Source organism: Bombyx mori, chromosome 9 (assembly GCF_030269925.1).
Source record: "Bombyx mori chromosome 9, ASM3026992v2".
NCBI lineage: Eukaryota > Metazoa > Arthropoda > Insecta > Lepidoptera > Bombycidae > Bombyx > Bombyx mori.
In genome coordinates this window covers 11,115,671-11,129,654 of record NC_085115.1, presented here as the reverse complement: position 1 = coordinate 11,129,654, position 13,984 = coordinate 11,115,671, and the positions used below count along the sequence as shown (strand labels likewise).

General features: G+C 36.5%; 1 long non-coding RNA gene across 1 annotated transcript; it reads right to left on the bottom strand.

Moving 5' to 3' along the window:
• Nucleotides 1-1,318: 1,318 nt before the first annotated feature.
• On the bottom strand, nucleotides 1,319-7,136 carry LOC134199381 (uncharacterized). The gene is made up of 2 exons (XR_009973861.1): nucleotides 6,613-7,136; nucleotides 1,319-1,736 (listed from the first exon to the last, which is right to left on the bottom strand). It is a non-coding gene; the product is annotated as an uncharacterized LOC134199381 (long non-coding RNA).
• Nucleotides 7,137-13,984: the final 6,848 nt, after the last annotated feature.

Genomic DNA, 13,984 nt, shown 5'->3' with positions numbered 1-13,984 from the left:
GTGTTAATGGATTTATTTTTTGGATTTGAAATTGGAACGGAATTTGGAAAAAGGATCAGGTATATATATTACTAGCTGACCCGGCAAACGTTGTGTTGCCTTATATAAGATTTCTAGGGTAATTCTACTGTAGAAAAAAATCCTCATTTAACAACATAATACCTCATTATAAACAAAAAAAATATATCCAAAAAATTAAAATAAAAAATAAATGTTTGGGGTGGACAACCCTTTTCACTTAGGGGTATGAAAAATAGATAGTAGCCGATTCTCAGACCTATTAACATACTATTGATACACAAATGAAACCAAAAAAATATGGCTGAAAAAGGTATAGTACTGTATAGCTCTCAAATATATTAAGTGTATAATCTATGATGTATAGTGAGTAAGTAAGACAGGAGACCGGCTTCGTCCTCATCCCTACTACGTGATGTTTGCTGGATGAGTGGTGACACCTGGCGGGGATAGCTGATCGATTGATAGTTGATCAGTAGTGGACCGGCGAGGGCGGGAGATCAAATTCAATTTAAAAAAAATCATAATTAAAGGAACTTGAAATTATAAACTCTGAATAAGAATTTATCGTACTACAATTATAATATTTGATTGCCATCTTGCAACCTTATTGCGGATCTATGCATAGAATAAAAAAAATATTAATCGGGAATTATAAGAGTGAAAATTGAGAGTAATATGATTTTTTTTATTTTAAGTCATGACAAAACAAAATAAAGACTTGCCAAAAAAATTAAAGTTTATAATTAACAAATAAAAAATAGGGGTTGATCATAGAGGGATGAAAAATTGAGAGTAACATCAGATTTTTTATTTTAACTCATGACAAAATAAAAATAAAAATGAAAATCTTGCCAAAAAAATTAAAGTTTATAATTAACCAATAAAAAATAGGGGTTGATCGTAGAGGGGTGAAAATTTCAGAGTAATATTATTTTTTTTATTCTACGTCATGACAAAATAAAAACAAAATTCTCGCAAAAAAAATTTAAAGTTTTTAATTAGCAAATAAAAAATAAGGGTTGATCGTAGAAGGGTGAAAATTGAGGATTGTATGTATTTTTGTATGTTGTATCTTAAAAAAATAGAAATAAAAAATTTTGTCTAAAAAATAAATAAAAAAATTTAGGGGTGGACTACCCCTAACATTTAGGGGGATGAAAAATAGATGTTGGCCGATTCTCATAGATACAGGATAAGCACAAAAAATTTCATCAAAATCGGTCAAGCCGTTTCGGAGGAGTATGGCAACGAAAACTGTGACACGAGAATTTTATATATTAGATATAAACTAAGTACATAAATGGTTACAATTTTATATTATTATGAAAAATGAAACTAGCTAATATTCTATATACATCAATATTGATATTAGATAAAAGGATAGAAATTGAAGTAGGAAAAGGAATTTTAATGGACAAAAGTGAGGAAATAAAAGCGGAACGGTCATTTCGAGGACAGGCAAAGAATATATGATTAAAATCCCCAACGTCATTGCCACACTCACATATATCGCTAGGCAAAAGGTTAAGCCTTGCCAAATGCAAGGGAATGCATGCATGGCCCAGCCTCATGCGAATAAGGGTCGATGTGATAGCTTTACCAAACGTCAGATTTGAAAACCACGGTTTAGGAGGTATATCCACCTGGATCGTGCTGTAATATCGACCTTTAGTCTGACTTGAAGAACGCCAAATGTGAGTCCAAGAATTCAATAACTGGAATTTAGGAAGCAGAGCTAAATCACAACAAAAGTTTTTGTACGGAACCAAATCTCCATCATTGACCGCAGCTTTGGCAAGGCTATCGGCCTTGGCATTGCCAAAGATACCCGAGTGCCCCGGAATCCAAGCAAAGGAAACTGTGTAATTTTTGATGCAACATTGATACAATAAATCACGACATGCAATAATCACAGGATGATTATTTCGGTTACTGTTAAAAGGAAAACGTTCCAAGGCTTGGAGGGCACTTTTAGCGTCAGTTAAAATTATTGACTTTTTAAGCTTCATCATTAAAATGTACTCCAGAGACTTCAGAAGACCAAAACATTCTCCAGTAAATACTGAAGTCTCTGGAGGCAATTTTATTTTCTGAACAATGCCAAACTGTTGATGGAAAATGCCGACCCCCACACACTCCTCGGGACCGGGTTTGGAGGAATCGCTAAAAATTAAATGACAATTTTTCCATCGGCTGTCACTGTCAATAATATCAACAAATTTGGCATTGATAGAAAGATCTTGTTTACTTAGGCCGAAATCAAACATAATAGATGGATTTAAAGTTAGGGCATCATAGTTAACACAAAATATTGGAAGGAATTGTGATCTATGTGTAGGAGCTTGAAGAGCTAAGTACTTTTGGAGACTAACAATAAGGCATGGCGGCGATTTATGAGCCCAGTACGGATAATCCATACATTCCAGCAGAGACCGTAACTTAGTGTAAAGAGGATGATTATAAACTTGGAATGCTCTAAATAGAAACCGGTCACAAAGAAATTGTCGTCTGAGGTGCAGGGGGGCTTCAGAACATTCGACCTGCAAAGCGTTAATAGGGCTCGAACGCATAGCCCCAGCAATTATTCTCAGAGCCTTAGACTGGATAATGTCTAACTTATGGAGAGCTACTGCATTACAGGGTTCAAGTATAAATGTTCCATAGTCCAAAATACTCCTTATTAGGGCATTATACAAAAGCTTTAGAGAGAAAGGGTGGGCTCCCCACCAAACTCCAGAGAGGCAACGCAATATATTTAGAATCTTCTCACATTTATCACTTATATAGTAGCAATGAGGGCTTCCTGTAAGTCTTGAGTCTAAAATTACCCCAAGAAATGTTGCTTCACTTTTAACAGGAACTCTAATGTTATTATAAAATACAGACACTGATGGAGGAAGCCTCATACGTGAAAATAAGACTATAATACTTTTAGGAACTGAAAGGCTTAGAGAGTTATTGTCAAGCCAAACTTTTAGCAACTTAAGAGAATATGTGACAGTATCAGACATGTTGTCAATAGAATCACCAGAGACATAGAGGAGTAAATCATCTGCATATTGGAGTGTGTTAACTTTACCCCTAAGGGAGGCTTCCAGATCATGAGAATATATATTGTAAAGTAAGGGACTTAAAACGGAGCCCTGGGGTAAACCTTTCCAGACAATACGGGATTGATAAGAGTCTTCTGATATTACTTTAAGCATTCTACCAGAGAGAAGATTGATTATGAAACTTATGAAAATTTGTGGGATATTCAAATTAATCATTTTTTGTTTCAGAACCGAAAGGTTGACATTATCATAGGCTGCAGACACATCTAAGAATGCTGCTAACACAGACTTATTGTATGAAAATGCCAATCTTATGTCTGTCATAAAAATGCTGAGACTATCCATCGTACTCCTACCTTTCCTAAATCCAAACTGGTTAGGAGATAGTAACCCTTTACTCTCAATAAACCATTCTAGTCTATTTTTAACTAGATGTTCGCAAATTTTGGAAATCACTGAAGCTAATGCAATTGGTCTGTATGATGATGGATCATTAATGGGTTTGTTGGGCTTATGTATTGGGATAACTTCATGGATTTTCCATGATGGAGGAATATTACCTGATGTTAAGATTGAATTAATTAAACTGAGAAAATAAGAAAGGCAGGAGTCGTTCAGGTTTTGAAGAAAAGAATATGGAATTCCATCACAACCCGGGGCTGAGTCCCTAAGCCTTGAAAGAACCCCTTTGAGTTCTGAAAGGCTAAAGGAAATGAATGAATCGCTACTATCATGCTGGGAGAGGAGAGAAGGCTGTGAGTCAGAAGAAATATTATCTATAGATGGGACAAATGGTGGAGCTAATTTGTCAAGAAACAAATCAACTGTACTACTATCCATGAAAGGAGACCTTGGAGGTTTGAAAGCAGATCTGAATCTACGAATATTTTGCCAAACTTGAGATGGAGAAATTTCTGGTGAAATTGAGGCACAAAAAGATTTCCAGCTATTGAATCTTTTTTGTTTTAATAATTTACGAGTTTTAGTTATAAGATTACTAAGAATATTAAAATTTTGTGTTGTAGAATTTTCTCTGTAATTTTCTTCAGCTATCTTTCTCTCAGCTATCGCAGCAGAACACTCACTGTCCCACCAAGGAGGTGATGGAATATACCCATTTCCACTATTGTTTTTTATAGGAAAAACTTCCTCAGCAGCTTGTAGTAGGGCCCGTGTAAAAGCTTCAGCACAAAGATGATTACTGCTGTCATTTAGTGGAGGTATGGTTGATAAATTTTGTTGAACTTTATCTCCAAATAATGACCAGTTGGCATCCTTAAGTCTATATTTTAGCCGGGGAGGGGCCTTTGATGTCTTTTCACAAATTTTTTGAGGAAATGATACCATTAGTGGAAAGTGATCGCTTCCATATGAAGACGATAGAGGCCACCAGTTTAATGTAGGAGCAAGTGAGGGACTACGAAGGGTAAGATCTGGTGCACTAATACCCTCATGGGGCTGTGTTCTTCTAGTAGGACAACCAGAGTTTAAAAGACATAAATTATTATCATCTAAGATGTCTAAGATTCTAGCCCCATAATGATCAGACTTAGAACTTCCCCACATAGAATGTTGTGCATTGAAATCTCCCATAACCAAAATAGGGCGCGGGAGGGAAGATAGGATGCTACGAATATCGTCAAAGACTTCATTGGAAGGGTGAGGTATATACATATTTACAAAACAGATATTATTTACACTAGCAGCAATAATAGAAAATTTATCACTGTGATTAGGGATGGGTAAGTGGACAAAGGGCACACCTCCCCTAAGAATTAGTGCCACTCCACCATACCCATCTGTTCTGTCTTCTCTAAGACAGACATGTCCTGGAATTCTAAAATTGAATCCAGGACGAAGCCAAGTCTCTTGAAGAGAGACTGCAAATGGTTTGTAACTATTCAATAAAAAAATTAAGTCACTTTTTTTACTATTAATACTCCGGCAATTCCATTGAATCACCAGAGACTGGTTTCGTGGATGGTCCTGACTGTCCATTAGTTAAAAAAGTTTTTGAAGAAACGGCATCGTTGGACGGTATTTTAATTATGTTCGATTGTGAAAGGTACTGAATTATAGAAATGATGAGATCCTTTGTTATTATTTCTGACAAATCATTGTAATTTTTGAGACAACCTGTAGAAAAGGAAGGAATGTTGCTGTAATCTTGGATAAGCTCTGCATGCGCTTTTTGATCATATCCCTTACTAGAATTTCTGGGACGAGCTTTGGGTTTCAAGAATACTGTTTTCTTATATGATTGAGTCGGACTCTTAAAAGGGCTTGTTAAATTATAGGGGCTTGAATAAGTCATAGTTGGACCCGAAGGGGCTGATGAAGCAGAAGCAACAATGTCAGCATAAGATTTTGAAACTGGTGGATAGACTTTACTTGCTTCTGAATAGGATATAGAGTTTCTAGCCATTGTTTCTTTTATAGCTTTCTGCCTAGCATACTCCGGGCATTTTTTGTCTGTTGCGAAATGGGAACCAGAACATAAAATACACACAGCATCATCTCTTTCCGTCTCGCAACTTATACCTGAATGATTGTCACCACATTTGTAACACCTTGGAGTGCCTCTGCATTGCATTTTGGTGTGACCAAAACGGCAGCAATTAAAGCATTGCAGCGTGGGGTAAATATAAAGCTCTACAGGTAGGGAGTTAAAACACATAAAGACCCTGGGAGGTAACACCTTCCCATCAAAGGTCAAAACTACGGTCTCCGTTGGAACAAACTTGGGTGTCTCGCCGTCATAAACCTTTCTGTTTAGTCTCCTAACTTTCAGAATGCTTCCACAGTTCTGCGGAAGCTCTATATTTTCTATAACATCTTTCTCGTCCCAGTCACATGGAACACCTCTCACTATTCCCATGCGGGTGATAGTGAAGGCCGGAATAAAAGCTTTATATTTATTATCATCAAGAGATTTGTGATTTAGAAATGAGTTAGCCTCCTGAAATGTTTTAAATTGAAATGACAACCTATTCCTTCCAATTTTTTTTATGCTTCCCTCTACAATGCTTTTTATTGAATTTTTTTTTAGAAAGAATCCAAATTGTACTGGATGTATAGATCCAGTTTGATTAGGTTGTAAAATTTTTTGAATATGTACATCATAAGGCGCAGGGTCTGACGCCTGGTAAAGCAGCCTAGCAGTGCGAGGGTTACTCGTAATGTTTTTAGAGTTAGCAACCTCATTATGATGGATTTCAGTGATTTTATCATCTGACTCAAGTACTTTAGGTATAACATTATCCTTTATATCATTAGGGGAAAGTTGGCAATCTGGTAGATCTGTATGTTTGTGATTCCTTCTCTTTTTTTGGTTTCTAGTTGATATTCTCTTTCTTTTAACGGATTTAATGTTTTCCGAACAGTCTGTATCTATAATGGAACCTTCCGTTTCCATTCCCGAAGCATCTATTGTAACTACATGAGACACCTGGAGGGATGTCCCTCCAGGGTCTTCGGGCTCCAACATGGAGGCCAAGAAAAAAATACTATTTACATATAATACAATAAGATGACTTACCAGGCGAAGAAAACAAACTAAAACTATAAATAATCAATACTACTAATATATATACACTTTACAACTTAACTGATCCTGTAATATTAAATTAATTTAATTTTCAAAAGTTTAGCCAAAAAAAAGACGCCCGCTTAATTCAACACTTCCCGCGCTTTTTTTCGTACGGTATCTTAGAATGTAAATATATTGGCGTTTTTGTACGTCAGTAACGTCATGGAAATAACAAATCACAATTACAACACTTTTTTTTGTTTGATTCGTCGCCAAGCAAACGGAACACTGCCTATGCAGCCAAGTCTTTTAAAAGACCTTAATAAAATAACCTTAATATAATAAAATAAACCTTTATACCCTTAATTAACCCTTAAACCCTTAATAAAATAAACCTTACTATAGTAAGCTGAAATAAGATAACCTCCCAGAAAATTGTAGAATTTACCTCTTAATTTAAAGGACTTTAACTAAAACTTTGTTTTTAGATATGCCTTTCTGAGGCATACCTGATTGTGTACCATTTTTCAACACTAATGCACTTTCATAGTTCTGTTTAAGTCAACAAGCAAATACTACATAACCCAAAAGATGAAATTAGCAAAATAAAAACAATAAAACGTAATAGGTGTGCAACACCAATATTTTTTTTCTCCTACCTACGCCGAAAGTTTGGTTTTCCTCCCGCTGTACAGGGAAGAAAGTGTAACTTTTCCTCCCTGGGTACAAGTGCGCATGCGCGTTAGTGTCTACGTCTGCTCTCACGCAACACTAAACAAAAGGCAATAAAATTTAATAGTGAAGTATTAAACAAAGATGAGTTTATCAGACAGTTCTTATTCAATTAGTAGTAGTTTATTTAAAAATTAAAAAACAGTTAAATTGTTTTGTTATGAGTATGGGGGGCTCCGCCCCCCCCCCCTACCCCCTTCCAGGGCTTCACCCCTGGACCCCGGCTGGGTACTCCACGAACTTTCGGCCTGCTAGGAGAAAATAAAGTATGTGCACAGCGGGAAAAAAGTAGGACATCTCATGTAAAACAAACACACGGGAGGAAATGTCCTACTTTTCTCCCTTGGTGCACAATGTACTATTGTTATGCTTACGAAATTTTAAATTAAAAACTATAAATTAGCATTAATGCTTGGGGACTAAGATTAGTCTTCATAAGAATACAATTTAACTAGTTCTATACTATATGCAGATAGAATTAATTCATTTGATGCTGATGCTAAATACTTATCAACTAAATCATTCAACTTATGATGTACATAGTTTCATTTTATTTACAGAACTATAACGTGTTCGTTCGTGGGTTCTCGCCGGATTTTCTCAGTAGGTCGTTATTCTATTCCGGTGATAGGTGCAGAGCACTTCTCTTGCTGGGACTAGTGTTAGAAAAATACATCATTAACTGGTGGTGGGATCTCTTGTGAGTCCGCACGGGTAGATACCACCACCCTGCCTATTTCTGCCGTGAAGCAGTAATGCGTTTCGGTTTGAAGGGCTGGGCAGCCGTTGTAACTATACTTCTTGAGACCTTAGAACTTATATCTCAAGGTGGGTGGCGCATTTACGCTGTAGATGTCTATGGGTTCCAGTAACCACTTAACATCAGGTGGGCTGTGAGCTTGTCCACCCATCTAAGCAATAAATAAAAAAAACATCAGGCTATGCCCTGAACTTACCTACCTTTCCACGTACGTTTGAACTTTGTATAGAACCTATGGTATCACCAAAGATTTACGATACATCATCCCTGAAAGAGGGCTTAAAGAGAATAATTTACGGTAAGCAGTGGCTGTTGAAATAGCCAATGCTCAGCGATGATCACCTTACATTAACCGAACCGCATGAATAACTAAAAGTAATTAAAAATATGTACTGAGTAAATAAAAGAGCAAGCGAGACAAAGTTAATTATTAAGATCCATTTGGTTGGCGTTAGGCTAAATGACTGTTTTGTATGAATGCGCAATTTGTCAGTGTTTTGTTTGGTACTTAGCGAATAAGCTCAGTTACACACTCAAACACTAGATAGTAAATTTAAACGCACAGATTGAATCTACGACACAAAAGAAACCAATCTGCGAGCGTATTGAATTACTATTTTTAAAAAGAATCGCTGCTACTGAAATCCTTAAAAATTAAAACTGACTAACCTCAGAGTCATACTGTTTTGTCCACCGGAGAAGTAATGAACCCATATTTGGTCCGGAGCAAGCTATAAATGTACCTAAGTAGTGAGAATTATGAAACCGATTTTTTGCTTTTTTGCTATACCGGATCGAACAGCTCATCCATGGTTTTGTTCATTTACGTCAAGACATATTATTTAAGACGAAATCACCCGCACAATTTAACCCACAGACACAGCCCACTGAGTTTCTCGCCGGATCTTCTCAGTGGGTCGCGTTTCCGATCTGGTGGTAGATTCTGACAAGTACGACTCTTGCTAGGGTTCATGTTAGCAACAACGTCAGGTTTGAGCCTCGTCAGCTCACCTACTCGCCCTACTCGCCCGGTGATGCTGATATGGTCTCTCAAAACCATCAGCTTAGGTAGAAAAAAAACGCCGCACAAATTGCCAAATCTGATGAACCGGGAGACGTTAGCTTTATCAGAACGGGTAGGATAGCTTGAGGAGTAATTTTTGGACGTCGCTAACAAACCTATACCAACTGCTTTAAGAATACATCTACACTTAGATCGTAACGTGCTGAGAAGATCAATTTGAGCAGCAATCAGCGTGGATCAGGTGAATCCATCAGTACGTATCAAGGGCTCCAACAAAGGCTGATTGTTGAGTGAGCCGAGTCAGGGTCAGGGATTGACTTCATATGTGGATAGTGTCGAGATCTAATTCATGGTGAAGATCTACAATCTACATACGTCACCTACTAGTGGGTTCCGAATGCTGCCCTATAGAAATGGGATTGCAAAGCTTGGAGGGTCTCTACATGAGTGGGGATTGCTTGAACGAACACTGCTCTCGATTATTGCTGCTGCTGATTATTTCTTAGAGAATCTGATTAGAGAACTTTAGTATGGTAGTTGTAACAGAAGTCATAGATAGCTCGAAATAAAATTAAAAATATATCTGCACCTTTTTTTTGTTGCCATGATTTTTTCTCGTATGGTTTTTTAAATTTTATGGTCGACTAAAAGTAATGTTCGTTAGGAGATCTAACTTATTTACAGCAGGACTAGCCTAATTATTAGGTTATGAATTTTATTTTTATTTTGATCTAAGCTTTATCTTATAATATGGATGATGGTTCATCGTCTTTTATTTCTGTTATTTAACTTAATTGTGTTACTTGTGTGTGTGTATGTGTAACCTACTTGCTGGCCCCGTTGAAAATAATTGAAAATACATTAAACAAATTTAATTTTAGGTATAAAGTCTTACTTTCCTTTAATAGCCTCAATTCATTTCAATCATTTCAGATCGTTATATTAATAACGGTCTGAAATGACTTTATTTAACTAATTCGAATTCATAATTATAAGCATTTCTATTAATTATTTTATATTTGTTATATTATTTCTGTTTTGTTTTGTTTTTTATTGCAGTAGATAATTTATTGTTAGTATTATCAGCCCACACACGTCCACTGCTAAACATCCTCCCCCCCAAGGTTCGTCTTATTGCTTGATTCTCTGAGCTGCCCGCGTCCATTGCATTCCCGGACCTTCAACAGGGCGTTGATCCACTTTAAGTTATTAAGCTCATACAAAAATGGAATTTCACGTTTTATTTGCAAATTTTAAACCTTACTTTTCCATTAAAGGTTTAATGACAACGTCAAAGGCTTTTTTTTTTTTTATTGCTTAGATGTGTGGACGAGCTCACAGCCCAGCTGATGTTAAGTGGTTACTGGAGCCCATAGACATCTACAACGTAAATGCGCCACACACCTTGAGATATAGTTCTAAGGTCTCAGTATAGTCACAACGGCTGCCCCACCCTTCAAACCGAAACGCATTACTGCTTCACGGCAGAAATAGGCGGGGCGGTGGTACCTACCCGTGCGGACTCACAAGAGGTCCTACCACCAGTAATTACGCAAATTATAATTTTGCGGGTTTAATTTTTATTACACGATGTTATTAGGCTATTTAAATATTGCAAGACAAATCGACCACGCAAATGAAATTATTAAGGCGACGGATATATTAACCCCAGCACAGGTAGGTATTCATTATTGAATGAAAGATATTGGATAATTGCCCGTAGCTGTGGCAGTCAGTACGGCCGGCAGTGCTTAGCTGCGTTCATATAGTACTCGGCAGAGATAACATCAGTAGCAAGAAGCGGCGCGCGCTCTCCGCATGTCCGTGCTGCAGTAAACAATTAGCTCTCAAATAAAACAGTAATGCATTCTGAGTGTGTGATTGTGACAAGTGATTATTTATTTATTTTTTTACATAACATTATTTAGATATGTAATGTGTTGCGACTCTTTAGAAGTATATTTATGCTTACATTACAAAAACTATTTACGAAATCATACAAAATAAATATGGCGCGAAATTAAATCATACTCAACAAGTGCAGTGAATTGTTCCAAAATGTCAAAAAAGAAAAATGTCAAGACTCCACAACAGATATGGGAAGGGGTGTCATCTGTTTCGGTGCATTTTGTTGAAAGCATTTTTTTTTCGCTTGGCATCTTTGTGGCAAAGCATCCATGGCAAGTCATTTTTGGGACATTATTATTTGTTACTGTGAGCTGTATCGGCTTAATACGGTTCCACATAGAAAAGAATCCAATGAACTTATGGGTCCCGCCAGATTCAGATTTTTATCACGATACAAACTGGTATATCAAAACATTCGGCACAGGCCTCAGACTTCAAAACATTATTTTCACCGCAAATGATATATTACACCCAGATGTACTCATAGAAATAAACGACATTACTGAGAGAATAAGTGCCCTAAATATTAAGTATGAAAATCAATCCATTTCTCTTACTGATTTGTGTTACAAAGTTCCTGTTGTGAATTTTTTTGGCTCAAACTTTAATACAGGGTCAATTAAAACTAGTGATAAAACAAATAATTCAGCTAATAGTGATTACAGTGACAGTGTTTTTGAAGACCCGACTTTATGGGTTGATAGTGAATTCTATTGCAGTTTCTTAGAAGAATTTGAACTAACCTGTCTCCAATATAATTTGTTAGACATATGGAAGAATGATCTAAATATAATAAGTAGTTTGAATAAACATGATATTATAGAAAAAGTTAATTCGATTAAGGTCAACCCTGTAAGCGGCCATCCATTTGATTATACCAAAATATTAGGAGGTTTAGAATACGATGACAAAGGTAAAATTATTTCTGCCAAGTCTGTATTACTCACATTTTATACAAAAGTAAATATGTCAGAAGTCAATTTAGATGACGTAGGTAACTTGGTAGGTACAGAAGATTGGGTAACTGTTCCACTGGCGTCTTGGGAAAAACAATTTTTGGAAGCTTTAACCAGCATCTCTCTTAATACTAAATCAGTCAAAATATTTTACGAAGCAGGTAGAAGTTTCGCTGACGTTAGTGGCGAAAGCATGTTTCACGATTTAGACAAACTCTTTTTGGGGATTCTACTAATGTTCGTTTACGTACAATTTGGTCTATCCCGTTTTAATTGGTTGGAAATTAGATTGACTCTCGGAAGCGTAGGTTTATTGTGTGTAGGATTAGCATACGTATCTGCCGTTAGTTGGTGTTCTATTGTTGGTATCCCATTTGGTCCGGTTCATTCTTCATTACCATTCCTTCTAATGGGTCTCGGTATAGACGATATGTTTGTAATGAAAGCCTGCTGGAAAAATCTATCGGAAAGTGAAGCAAAGAAAAGTCTCCCGGTAAAAATTGGTTTGATGCTAAAACATGCAGGCGTATCAATCGTGATAACTTCATTTACAGATATAGTTGCTCTATTGATTGGAGCCATAACAATTCTTCCATCACTAAAATCTTTTTGCCTATACGCAGCGACGGGCGTCTTTTTTATATTTTGTTTTTCCGTAACGTTTTATGTAGCAGTCTTTACTTTGGATGTAATAAGAATTGAAAATAATTGCAATGGTCTTATTTTCTGCTATCAGCATAAGAACCAAATACAGATATCCACGAAAAAGACTTGTCTGAGAAATATTTTTGAATTCGTATATAGGAATATTATTTTTACGATTCCGGGAAAAATTATTGTAATTTTGTTCACTATAGTAATAACAGGATTTAGTATACAAGCTGTTTTCAAGTTGGAACAAAGGTTTGACCCTAAATGGTTTATTCCTGACGACACCTATTACAAACAATATCTTGATACTCATGATCACTATTACCCCGAAAACGGGAACGACGCAATGGTGTTTCTCGGAAAACTCAATTACAGAAAAGAGTTTCCAAACCTGTGTAAAATGATGGAAAGCATTGGTAATAAATCGTATGTGAGCGAGGCTATGACATCGATTGAATATCTGCATAAATATGTTTTGATAAATTACAATACCGATCTAAAAAATACATCCTCAGTAACTGATTTTGAATTTTATCAGTATTTATCACGGTTTCTATTTAGCCCTGTGGGAGGGAAGTTTCAGGCCAACTTTAAATTTTCTGAACCATTATCATGCGGAGTAGCCGCCCCAAGAATTTTAGCCACTTCAATTCCATTCAAATTTACAAAATTCCATGGTCCTGAAGAATATATTCCCGCTATGCATGAGGTTAAGAACATTGTAAAAACAGCCAGCATAGCAGGTGACGTTTACCGCAGTGTGTGGTCAAGAGTATTCGGAAATTGGGTAACTGACGAGGTAATTGCAAACGAAGTTGAGAGAAACATTGAACTAGCTTTGATTTGTGTTATGGTTTGTACGATTATATTAATAACAAATCTTCAGATGTGTTTCTGGATTTTTATTTGTGTCTCGTTAACAATTTTGAACGTTTTAGGATGGATGCAGAGATGGGGAATGACAGTAGATATAGTTTGTTGTATTGGTCTTGAATTAGCCATTGGTCTGTGCGTAGATTACGCAGCGCATGTAGGCCATACATTTTTAACCATCCAGGACGGATCGCGACACGAAAGAGCTTACAAAACAGTAACGTCCATTGGCACAGCAGTGCTTTTAGGTGGTGGTTCCACTCTCCTCTCTCTGTCTTTACTTAGTATGTCAAAGGCTTACACGTTCCAATCATTTTTCAAAATCTTCCTTCTGGTTATATTATTCGGACTTTTTAACGGCTTAATATTTTTACCAGTGGTCTTGTCTCTAATAGGCCCTGGATCGTACAAAATAAAAGATCACACCGTCGACTGTCAATCTCATCAATATGAATTAAACGAAAAACAAACCGACGA